The sequence below is a fragment of the Pseudochaenichthys georgianus genome, chromosome 6 (genome assembly GCF_902827115.2).
Source record: "Pseudochaenichthys georgianus chromosome 6, fPseGeo1.2, whole genome shotgun sequence".
NCBI lineage: Eukaryota > Metazoa > Chordata > Actinopteri > Perciformes > Channichthyidae > Pseudochaenichthys > Pseudochaenichthys georgianus.
In genome coordinates, this window is record NC_047508.1 from 44,779,735 (window position 1) to 44,793,622 (window position 13,888).

The window sequence follows — 13,888 nt, forward strand, 5'->3', positions numbered from 1 at the left end:
TCTCTCTTTCTATTCTCTCGTCCACAGCTCTCTCTATTGTCTCTTACTTCAGTTAGATATGAAATAAAACATAGGAGTCCATGTAAGCATGGTAGAGGTCATAATCCATCAGTCGAGAAAACTCAGTATCAGCTGTGCGCAACTAACAAAAACAATTGTGAGAACCATATATTATGCAGGAAATGCACACCTTTGTTGAAAAAAACAAAACAAACAAAAACAAAGCATCTCTGATTTGGGAGGAACAGCTTCATCCCCCTAAACATCTGAGTCACCACTGAAGGCATAGCATGAATGATAGTGGGCGTCTGAGGGTGTCTATACTGAGAAATGTCAAACAAATTCAAAACCTTACATTTGAAAACAGGTTTGCATTCCTCCACTTAAGGTGACGTTATCATTGGAAACGATAAGAACAAACTATTTTGATATAGAATCTATAAATTGAATCTTTAGAGCAGAACAGAATGGTTGTATTTTTAGCCTAAGCTCCGTGCAGCCTCATGGTCTATATAATGTGAATATATGTAGTAGACAGTAACAGGCCCCTGACAACAGGCCTATACTAAAATGGTAGGGGCTTTTCACAGCTCGCCAACCTGCAGGCATCCTCTGCATAGCAGTATGGATAGCCTTAAAAAACAAACAAACCTACTCTGTGGTAACGAGAGTCATATTTCTGACCCCTGTGCCCAAGTGAAGCCGTTTGACTCATCTGACTGACCCAAGGGTTTGGAGCTGGCGTGACAGGGAAGTGTTCAGAGCAGACGTCAAGCTTTCAGTTCATGGCTCGGTGGGGGGAGCAGAACCATGTGAGACAGTATCAACGGCTGTAAAGTTCAGTTTTGAGGAATGTCATTCTCTCTGTGAGCAGGGAATGGTGTCCATTCTCGGACCAGACCATTAATGTCATGTAGCGCAGCCATAGCATCTCTGTGACTGCACTCAGCCGGTCTGTAGTAGGGCAGAGCTGGGTGACTTTTAGTGAAGCCGTCCGAAGCCATAGACAACAAACGGAACACAGGATCATCAATGTCTCTCTTTACCAGTGGCTCAATCATAAAAGAAATTAGTGGGGAAATGTGGAACACTAATCCATCATGTGAAATGTTGAGTTAATTTAAATAATTATTTATGGGATGAAATCAAATTATCATTAATATTAGAAACTAAAGTCAGTTAAAATAGGACTTGCACGGATCAGAATCTAATCAATACACCATTTTCCCAGCTCTGTAATGAAATGGATGACAAGCAGGGATGCAAACTTGTCACCTTTTGAATCCAAACTAGGTCGTTTGTGTGATTCATGTAGATCTGCAATACAAATAGTATTTGGGGCATGGGCAAGGTTGCCAACTCTGGGTACCTGGCTGGATTGAGATTTCGATATCATGGGTTTAATTACACACATGCGCACGAAATGACTGCTATCGTGTCAGTAGCGGGACCTTAGCATATATGTAGGATATGTATATAATATATATATATAAATGCACAATATTGGACTCAGACTATAAAAGGGCACACAGTGTCATTCACTAATGAAAGTCAAACACATGTTTGTTTCCACTGTTTTATTGTGTGCCTGTCATGATAAGCAATTAATTGACGTATCAGCTCCTGAGTATTTTTTTTTTTTTTTTTTTTTTGGGTAATCTATGGTAGGGCTAACTCATACAGTGGTGGGGCTCAAATCAGTATTTGAAATGTAATTACATATTGATTGATTGATTGAAGAGTTTATTAACAGCTTGTATATTGGGTACAGTACAGCTCAAAAATACAATTGTCAAGGGGATGCAGACCAGAGAAAGACTTTCGTCTTGTTTACATCAGGGTCCCCCATTTCCAATTCATCATGTCATTTAAGACATATAAGACATATTTGACATACAGATGGCTATATCGCCCCCTTGACGGTGAAACGCCACGCATGAGGTTTGGATTATTTCCCTGTCTCAATCCAAATGGAACTGTATGAAATAAAAAGGCACATTTGTGTGACAAAATTGACATGCTGAAAACCCAACCCCGCAGCGGCGCTGTCTGGGGGGATTTTTTTGAAATACTAACATAAAATACACATTCTCTCTTGAGATGAAAAAATAAGTCCATCTATTACTACACGACATATTTAAATGAAGCTGAACCTGCTGCTCCTCACAGAGGAAAAAAGGCTGTGTGAATTACTTTACATTCGTGGATCCCCCACTGTCCTGTGTGTGAAAACGGAAGACAGCCCACACACCTATCAATCATCAAACCGTGGGGTCCTATTTCATTATGTGATGAGTTCTATCAACACGTAATGTTGTATCAATGTATATCGAGATGTGTTACCGCAAAATTATTCTCCGTCGGGACTTCCTGCAACAACACCACGCCGCCACCTCGATTCTGATAGGCCAGAATCTATTATCAAAGATGTCCTATTTAAGAAGACGATCACTACGTGACAATCTGCAGCCGCTTGTTCTTGAGTAGAAGTACCAGAGTGTATGCATACTATGTTACAGCAAGAGTACTGCATTAAAAATGTTACTCAAGTGAAAGTAGAAAAGTATTCTCATCAAAATATAGTGGAAATAGCGACAGTCGTTGTGCAGATTGGTCCATTTCAGAATAATATATATGATGTGTTTTATAATGATTTATCATCAAAGTGTTCTCAAAGCTGGTGAAGGTGCAGCTAGTCTGAAGTACTTTGTAGACTGCAGGGTAGCTGGTGAAGGTGCAGCTAGTCTGAAGTACTTTGTAGACTGCAGGGTAGCTGGTGGATTTACTCCAGGTGGAACTAAAGTCTGATTTAACACTTGATTAGATTTCACATCATTCATCCAGATCCGTAAAGTAACTAAAAGGTATGAAATACATGTAGCGGAGTAGAAATACACCATGTACCTCTGAACTGTAGAAGTAGAAGAATAAAGTGGCAAAACATACTCAAATAAACTCAAATAAAGTACAAGTATCTCAAAATAGTGCTCAAGTATAGTACCTGTTGACTTTATGAACTTAGTTACACCAGTGGCTATACAGATAGAAAGACTAAGCCTTACCCAGAGGCATGAAAACACATCTATGAAAAATGCTCAACAATGCTGCCAGAACCACAAACTGACTGCTACAATTAAAATGAATGCCTCTATCCATCTCCATCAGATGTATATAGCACCTTTCAACGCAAGGCAATTGAAAGTGCCTTACAAAAAAATGAAAGACATTAAGCATTAAAAGAAAAGCTAATACAATAAGCATTAAAAGGACAAATACATGGATAAAAGTTACAGTGCGGTCTAAAATATGAATAGTTCAATTTAACATTAAAAGGAAAAGTACATGGATAAAAGTTACAGTGCGGTCTAAGATATGACTAGTTCAATTAAAAGCATAATAACTGAACGCTGCTTCTCCATGTTTAGTTCTGACTCTGGGGACAGAAAGCTGACCAGTCCCTGAAGACCTGAGAGATCTGGATGGTTCATCATTTAGCAGGAGGTCAGAAATGTATTTTGGGCCTAAACCATTCAGTGCTTTATAAACCAGCAGCAGTATTTTGAAATCTATTCTTTGACACACAGGAAGCCAGTGTAGAGACTTCAGAGCAGGAGTGATGTGATCCACTTTCTTAGTGTCAGTGAGGACTCGAGCAGCAGCGTTCTGAATCTGCTGCAGCTTTCTAATATATATATTTTTTTTTGTGAGACCTGTGAAGACACCATTTCAGTGTCCAGTCTACTGAAGATAAAAGCATGGACAAGTTTTTTTTTTTTTTTTTTTTTCAAATCCTGCTGTGACATTAGTCTTTAATCCTAGATATGTTCTTTAGGTGATAGTAGGCTGATTTAGTAACTGTAAATCACTTACACGTGTGTGTGTGTGTGTGTGTGTGTGTGTGTGTGTGTGTGTGTGTGTGTGTGTGTGTGTGTGTGTGTGTGTGTGTGTGTGTGTGTGTGTGTGTTTGGTTGGGGGTAGCCAGATGTTCCTCTTTGTGCCTTTAGGCCATAAAACCCCCAATGGTCGCTCTGTGGTCTTGCTCAGATTCTCTGCCCCTCCAAAGGTCACGCCTGTGATTGACCTCGGGTGCAGGATTTTAGGAGCAGAGGAAAGGGGAGATTCCGTCCAAAATGCAAACCTCTCCATGACTTGTCTTTAAAACGTTCTTTAAGTCCTGTATTAAGTCTTCTGTTATGTAGCGGAAAATCCCATTTAAAAATGAAGAGCAAAATAGTTTAGTTTACTTCTCGGTCTGTTCGGATTTGGAAATGTTTATGATTTATTTTGTGTGCTCGTGAACGAGAGAAGGAGAAAAAAAAACATCTACCTTTGAACTGCAATTACTTATCTTAAAAATTGCAACATTATACTCCTTAAAAAATTGCTCAATTCGTTTAAACACATTTATTATGTGCACAATAAAACCTCAACAAGTATATTGATCCTGGCTTAACCAGCGACCTTTCCTCTATTGTTCATAAGCTCAGTATTTGACAACTATTAGGATTGTAGTAATGTCTGTATAGACCAATTGTACTAGAAATAATTTGAAACAGTTTAATAAAGAATGTTAAACTATATTTAAACTGTAATTGAACTTCAACGTATATCAATTATCTGATTCCAGTGGCCAGTTGGAAACAGACAATCAACAAGGTTTTCATTTTGCAGCAACAGCGCAAAAGTTTCAATTACTGTCTGACTATATTGCACTACATTGCATTTAGCTGACGCTTTTATCCAAAGCGACTTACATTAAGTACATTCGACTAGGAAGACACAACCTTGAAGAAAACAGAACCCTATAAGTACATCAGGCCTCACAGAGCCAAGCACCTCAAGTGCTTCTCAACTGGCTATAGATAAGCCAGTCCTCATGTCTGAGTCTGGTTCTGTCTTATCTTCTTTGTTTTGGAATGTGTTCAATACATTACGTTTTTTTTTATTATTCATTATTACCATATAATACATAGATTTAAGAATAAATGAAACAAATAATACAACATTGAGCTGTTTGAGCTTTTCATCTTTACATTATTGTTTTATTTCTCTCAAGTCATTTAATTTTGGTGAAATAACTGAAGTTTTAGTTCATTTTACCCTGGCTGTGGACTGATTCATTATGAGTTGTTACAACGCATGCACAAGACGGCGGGTAGACAAACAAACACGAAACAATTATACAAACAAACACTGCAGTTAGACAAACAAACATAAAAACTCTCAACAACTCAGCCTGACAAAAACTCTTCCAGCCTATTTTAATCCGAATTAGGGAGACTTTCAGAGGGGCCACTAATTATGAGCCCTCTATCCTCATAATTCTCGTGTATCTGCAAACACAGCCAAATTCAGCAATTCATACAACATTCTCAAACCACACATTGGGCACTTTCTTTAGTTCAAAAGCGTCAATAATCGCGGATAATGCTGTATGCTCCTTTTTTCTGCATGCAGCTCTCCCCAGGGGGCGGAGAATCGGCACCTCAGCCGAAATGCTATTTATCCTCTGAAAACTCCTAAATTCGGCGATTTGTTTAAATACAAATCTTGCGCAATTGCTTCTAATTCAGAAAATCCACTTTGCTGGTGCATCTCTCAAAAGTTTCTCTGAATATTTGTTGTGTGTAATTGCCTGGTGAGTTAATTCCAAGAAGCACACACAGAGGAGATCGATGAAATTCGATATTCCTAGGTTATCATTAGCCCCAAATATTCTCATAGTTTTCACATAAGCCGCGTTTGCTCGTAGACACCTGTCCCAGCAACAAACACGGGGAAATCGGCCAGGACAATATCCCCTTGACACCGATTCCTGAGGTTATAGATTAGCCTCCAGATGTAAATGAGTAGAGAAACCCAAAAAAATGCAGCAGCTCAGTTCTCTCAGGTAATTTTAATACACCGTTGATCTCAAACGCTGGCGAGTCAATCTCAAAATAGAAATGTACTCACCAATGTCTGAAAGATCTGAAGGTGCCTGTTCCGTGACGCCAATCTGTGAGAGAGATTTTCTTTTCAGCAATGTAGATGGAAGGAATGGAGGCTGAAGTCCGCTTTATATCAAACACCTGAGTTTATTGAGAGCCACGGCCGGGAGCATTGGCAGGGTTCTCACACGACTTCATCATGTGATTCCCCAGCCAACACTGAAGATTACACAGAAACACAGCGCAAATCTACACAGATAATCAAGGAGGAGCCTCTATTTCGCGCGTCTTCTGATCGATAATCACAAAAACACATGGATTCAGAGACAAAGACAGTCTGTTAAAGTCCTCTGGCAGTTAGTCACAGTCCCCCAACAGGAAAGCGGAACCTTTAACCCTTTAAACCTTTAACCCCCTGCTCTAAGTTATGGCAGACCTATGTGAAACACAAAATGCTTTTTGGTACAAACACACAACAAAATATTTCCCTCACAGTTAGTACACGAGCCGCAGCATTTTGAATCAGCTGAAGCGACTTGATTGACTTCTTGGTACTCCCTGATAATAAAGAGTTACAATAATCCAGCCTAGAAGTAACAAATGCATGGACTAGTTTCTCTGCATCGTTTTGAGGCAAGATATGCCTGATTTTTGCAATGTTACGTAGATTGAAGTAGGCGGTCCTTGAAATTGATTTTATGTGGGCGTTAAAGGATAAATCCTGATCAAATATAACACCAAGATTCCTTACAGTCTCACTGGAGGCCAAATTAATGCCATCCATAGTTAGTATATCTTTAGATAATTTGTTTCGTAGATTCTTCGGGCCAAGTACAATAACTTCAGTTTTGGTCGTGTTTAACATCAAGGTCATCCACGTTTTTAAGTCCTTAAGGCAGTCTTGAATTTTATTTAGATGATTAATTTCATCAGGCTTGATTGATAAATATAGTTGAGTATCATCCGCATAACAATGAAAGTTTACAGAATGATTCCTTATAATATTGCCTAACGGAAGCATATATAATGTGAACAAAATAGGTCCGAGCACTGAGCCCTGTGGCACTCCATGGCTAACTTTGGTTTGCGTGGAAGATTCATCGTTAACACGTACAAACTGAGAGCGTTCAGATAGATAGGACCTAAACCAGCCTAAAGCAGTTCCCTGTATGCCAACTAAGTGCTCTAGTCTTTGCAATAGGATATCATGGTCGATAGTATCAAATGCAGCACTGAGATCGAGCAAAACAAGAATAGAGACAAGTCCCTTGTCTGAGGCTATTAGAATATCATTTGTGACTTTAACCAGAGCTGTTTCTGTGCTATGATGTGTTCTAAAGCCAGACTGAAAATCTTCAAATAAATCATTGTTTTTTAAGTAATCACACAACTGTTTTACGACCGCTTTCTCAAGAATATTTTCACTTCAGTGAAATGAAGTGTTTCTCTCCCTCTTTCAGTCCTAAAAGAAACAGAATCCTCAAATGTCATAGTTTGAGTTTCACATTCTGCAAACTGCCACCTCCTGTGGGAGTGAAATATCATCAAGCAGATTAGAAACGGTTTCCCCTTTTGTGCAATGTTAGGAAACCTCTCATTTCACACATTATTATCACACAAAAATAATGTGTTAGTCCAAAAACATGCTTAATTAGTCATTGTTTTAAATCATGCAGTTGCACTGATCAGATGCAGACATACACTCACTCACACTCACACTGTCAGGTTGTAAAGTCAGGTTTGGTCAGGTACACCTCAGAGTCAGTCATTGACAGTGCCTTCCCAAGTTACCCTGTCCGTCAGGGTCAAAGGTCAGTTGGTCTCAGTCTTTTTGGCCATGTGTCGTGCTCTGCAGAGACTCCGATCTTCCAGCACAGGCCAGCATCCTCCGTCTATAAAAATCTGTATATATGGAGGCCATCATTTATTAATTCACAATTACAACTATAATGTTCAAGATATCTCTAACTTTTCATTGGAACAGCGGTTTCCCAAATTCCCTGAAAAGTTTTAGCCAAAAAATGTCACTTCCTTATTGTACTACTACTGCAGTTCATTAACACCTAATCAATATCAACACGTCTAATACAGATGTAGCGCTTTGTTTCAGACGCCTACCCGGGCGGGTCCGTGATCTGCACGGGGTGGGCCCCTGCTGAAAAGGAAAACCCCCCCGCAGTATTTGAAACGCCCCCTTGATAAATACATTTAATTATAATGAAACCAGCAGCAATGGATCATGGATCCACCAGGGGGAGCCGTGAAAAGCTGCCACACTGGAACTCATGTGAAATAAACAGCTGATCTACAGGGATCTGATATAGCGGATATTTGTTAAGATCCATATATGTCACGGATAGGATCACATTCTATGCTTAAGTAAGAGACATGTAATCATTTACTAAACATCACCATGTTTTTATTTAACAAAATAATGTTTAATTCACGTTGGCGTAAGTACAAAACCATCGCTATGTTTTTAGATCAGGAAATGCATCCAGGGTCAAACAAACGATGTTCGATCGTGATCCTCGCGATCATTTAATGTATCATATGTTCGCGAGTTGAAATGAATGCACTACATTTAATCCACGTGAATTTACAACAACGACAATAATCGCTTTGTTTTTATATCACATCCGACCGGAGGCTCTCTACCGATCATCCTAATCCCACGGGCAAACAATAATATGTACAGTGTTCATAGTTTACTGTATTATTAGTGTCTAATATTACTGCTATAATAATCACACATTGAGTTGTTGAAATCAGACCGTCGTTTTTTTTAAACGCTCTGAATGAAACGGCAGCTCTCAGGTGATCAGCTGTGTGTTTACACAATAACATATGCATAGTAATGTAATACCTTCCAACACACATTGTAAGAATAGTTCTGTTTCATATGAGTGTTGAGAGCCGTATCCACAAATCTACTAATTTTGCCCTCAGTGCACCAGATTGATGCATTTAACTTCAATTTAAATAAAAACATCTTCTGTTGTAATAACAATAACATTATAAATAGTAACATAGCATGGTATTGCACATTTACTGTAGCTTTGAGTGTTACTGGCCTGAAATTTTTTTATTACATGAATGAAGGTGACTGAGGCTTTTTAATATAGACTTTTCAGTGTCCCACATTTTGCACAGAACTGTCCCACATTAGGAAAACAGATTGTCTGAGACAACTTGGCACTAAGAGTACTAATATGTCTACCATTTCTTTTATGAGTTTAATATCTGCATGTTCTCTTTTGGTTTGATTAGGACACATCCTGGGGATTTCAGAATGTTACTGGATTTTGATTTATTGTATCGGCTTCATGTCGCAATATATTCCCGAGGTCTGAAATGCAAAAATGTTCCACATTAGGGCAATTCACCCTGCATTTAATCATTTTGTTTATTTTTAACGAAATAAATGTGGTTTAATCCATCATGAAATTAATGTAGGCTATTTACTTAGTACATATCTGACATTAACGATTAACACACTGTTCATACTGCTCACAGGCTGATATCTAGTGTATTCATACCCCTCACTGTTTATTCATCATTCAATTCATTATATATTTTATTCTGTAGATTGTGAACATTACTTTTCACTTTACTGCTTGTTGCACCTGGTTAGAAGCTAAACTGCATTTCGTTGTCTCAGTACCTGTAATCTGTGCAATAACAATAAAGTTGAATCTAATCAATTGAGCAGGAACTAATGTAGGCTATTTACTTAGTAGGCCTACATATCTGACATGAACGATTAAACACGTTTGTGCATTCTTTATGAATGCAAACCGAGTCATTTCGTTTATTTTTAACGAAATAAATGTGATTTAATCCACATAATTTACTGTGTTAATTGTTTACTTAGTATTGTTTAACTTGAATGTTCTTCACTTTTTTAAATGCCTCTGTGATGTGCTGCTACCCATTTCCCCTCGGGGACTAATAAACGAATACTATGACATTAACGATTAAACACATTTGTGCATTCTTTATGAATGCAAACCGAGTCAAGCCGACTCTAATAAACAAATACTATATATTGAACGTCTATTGAATGGCCTTTGTATGTATACAGTACAGTATAGCCCAACCATTTACACCTTCCTTTTTTCCCGTCAAGAGTTTGAATTGGAGAAAGGTAATCGGTGGTGCTTTTATAGCCTATTGCATAATAACTGTGTGATTTATATTGCTTTTCAAATGCATATGGCCACCCATTTACACGGCTCTTCCCGTCAAGAATATGAATAGAACTTAGTTAGATCACTTTACATTTCTGCGAATGAATTTTTAATCACACACCTCTCCCCATCCCGAAAATAAAAAGAGGAAACCATTTTCAAGTTCAGTTTTCACCATTTTATTTAAAATAACTGACATACAGTAACAGACACATGCTGTAGGCCTATCTGCTGCGGAAACCAGGACGAGCGATTTCGGGATCTGTTTTTCTGGGGCTCCTCAGTCTTTCGTTTACCCGGCTCCTGATCTTATGCCACTGGTCAATGTTCAGATTTGGGAACCGATTGGAAACATAAGACTCAATCTGTTGCTTCACATTGAGGGGAAGAGGCATTTTCCCATTGGTCCCAGTCCAGTTGGTTATTTTCACCATTCTCCCAGCATAGATCTCAGGGCGATACTGTCCCTTAAAAAAGCTGTCCTGGTAAAAACTTTCCTCTCGTTCTGAGGAAACAGCCCTGGTGGGTTCATCAGGAGTGACCGCCGATACTGAGACAACGAAATGCAGTTTAGCTTCTAACCAGGAGCAACAAGCAGTAAAGTGAAAAGTAATGTTCACAATCTACAGAATAAAATATATAATTAATTGAATGATGAATAAACAGTGAGGGGTATGAATACACTAGATATCAGCCTGTGAGCAGTATGAACAGTGTGTATGAATATGCTAAGATATATAAAATATGAAAACGGTAGGACCATACCGTTCTCCAGCCCCAACCCCCCCATGTTTCATATGTATGTTGGGGACCCTTTGTTTAAAACTAATTGGCCATCGGAATGTGTGGAGTCACATTCCACAGCTCTCCCCCCTCCTGTGATCCCCCGCACACAGAGAGAGAAATATCAAACATTTAATAAAAGTGAAAAACAATGAACAAGACTTAACGTATTCATCATAATTAATTATATTTATTTCATTTGGATGTAGGTGATCTTCTACTATATGAACATTTTGGACCCAAAATCACAACATATATGTAAAAACAGATTTTGAAAATGATTTTATTTTTCACAACACAAACATACACAACGAAACCATTTAAAAGCTGGAAATATATACATGGGATGTGACTATGATAATGTGAAAGTTTGATTGAGGTAGCATGGGATTTCATTCTGATAAGGCAAAAGTGTTATTATAAATATAATACAAATATATATATATATATATATACACATTATGTACAAAAATCTGTTTTTTCTGTCTTTATCTGTGCCACACTTCAAAGCGGTTTCTGTCAACTACGACACATGAGGGCAACATCACAGATTCCTCCTCCTCCATGTCAAAAAACAAGCTTAAAGCTTGACTCACGTTCAGAGTTCTCTTCATCATAGTTGAGTCTTCAAAACTCTAAATATATCTAACTATATCTACATTTTCAATGTTTGTTTGTCACTTTACTTCAATCGCAGTCTCCCGCAGCCTCTCTTCGTCTCCCGCCGCCTGTCTTCGTATATCTTCGTCTCTCTCCATTTCCCGCCGTCTCTCTTCGGTTCCCGCCGTCCCTCTTCGTCTCTTTTCATCTCGTTTCGTATCACTCCGTTTACCTGATTACCTCACCCCTTCCTGGTAAATACATCCTGTTGAGCAGAATCTACAGTTTCCAGTATTTTCCGTTTCGTAAAATGATCAAATATGGCGAAGATATTCAAATATGTGCTTCCATATTTCATACTTTTGAAATGTATTAACTTTATATCACCGTATCTCCGTGTTTACTGGGTCTTTTTGCATGAATCAAAGACTGGGATATACAGTAGTTTCAAGCCAGCACTTTCGACAGAAACACACGGCAATGTTGTCCGGACTGTTGTTTTTATGCGGCACCGGCTTGAACAGGTCATGTGATCTGATCACGCCGGCGTGACGGTCGACTCCAAAGGGTTAATATTAAATACATATAAGTATTTTTACAACTTGTATTTAGAAATACTCTGTTGTAATTATTGATGCATACATGTGTTCATCCATTTAATGTGGCATCTGCTATAATGGGGTTAATGTATGATATTACTTAATAATACAATACATTATAATATATGATATGATAATTACATTTTAGTTTTATTCATTTCTTATTTCATAGTTTCTCATTATTATTATTTTTTTTTATCGCTCATCTTATTTTTGATTTTATTAATCTGTGTGAATCTGTGCTGTCCTGTTTTTCACTCTCACCCTGTTGCTGTTTGAACTACTGAATTTCCCCACGGGATTAATAAAGGTCCATCTTATCTTATCTTAATGTATAAGTTGATTTACTTCAATCTACTGTACAATATTACAGGAAATATACTGCATAAAGCAAACTATATACTTTATTTGATCTAAAATATTGATGTTTCTACAACGCCCATTGTGTATTTTGTGAATGAAGCGCCATCTCATGGTTAAATCCTGTAATTGAACAAATGGGGAAATTGGGCAACGCCCTCTAGCAATTTGGCAACACCCCCAGCCACTGGCATCCGCTGGGCTTTTGACTGGGACACACCCTTTTGAGTCTGATCTGGAGTGCTACATCTGTAGATGTAATTCAGAAACTTGTGCACACAATTATTATCTTGAGTCAAACCTCTACTACGACCTGTGTAGCTCTTCATCTCTCACTATACCCATGTATCTTCAATTCTGGTATACCTAAAAAAACAATGTTAACGTCTTTAACCGTGCGTGGAACCCTGGGTGTCCGAACATGTAACAATCACTCCTTCCTCTATCAAGGACCTAAAAACAGAAGTAATTTCATCAATGGTTTGTAGCTGAACTTAGGAATTATCCCTCATGGTAGGTATGTTTTTACTTTTTAACATCTCTAAATGTCAGTTAATTACTAACTAAATGAATGTACATTAGGAGGTGGTGACGCTAGTCCTCTAAACTCATAATCTGGTGCTGTGCGCTTCCTGTGAAGCTGCAAGTAAGATTTTTTAAAAAACCACCGCAGGGTGGGTCGAGCGACCCCTCCCTATTGGTCGTCAATAATATGCACCCTTACAATGGGTGATTGAAGGCCCCACATTATTTCCCATTTCAGCATCAGCCCTCTTTACTCTAAAATTACTTTTTAAATAGGAATATGTAGAAATGGAACAAATATTCAATCTTCAGAAAAGTTCTTAACCAATGTCTATCTAGTGAATAGCCAACATATTTTTAAAATGTCAGATGTATACAAATAAGCCTAAATACTCCCTTACCATCAAAGTCCAAATCTAGACACAAGGTGAACAGTTTTGGTAATGGACAATTTAATCTAAAAACAAAACAAAATTGGACTTGTGTCCTTGTTATTTGTTCTTCAAAATACATTAGCAAATACCCTGCGAAATATTCGCAACATAACTAGTTAGTTTATATGTCTAAATTATTATGTGTGACCTAATAATCAGATGTCTTGTTTGCTAAACAAGGATATTAAACTTTAATCTTTTCAGCACTCCAGACCATCATTTAAACAATCAGCCTCCCTTCTCAAACACTAAACCCATTGTTGTACACCACCCTCTGGAAAACTCCTGCACGGTTATGCTGTCAAATCATCGCATAATTTCCTCAGAGTCTGAACCGTCTGAGACCAGCCTGTCTCAAGATCTTGTCACATTGTGAACAGTCAGTGATGCGTTGTCCTCTGCAGCTGTAGTCAATAGGATCAATGAAACTCTTGCACTGGGATGTCCTGAGGGGGAAGGCACCTCTG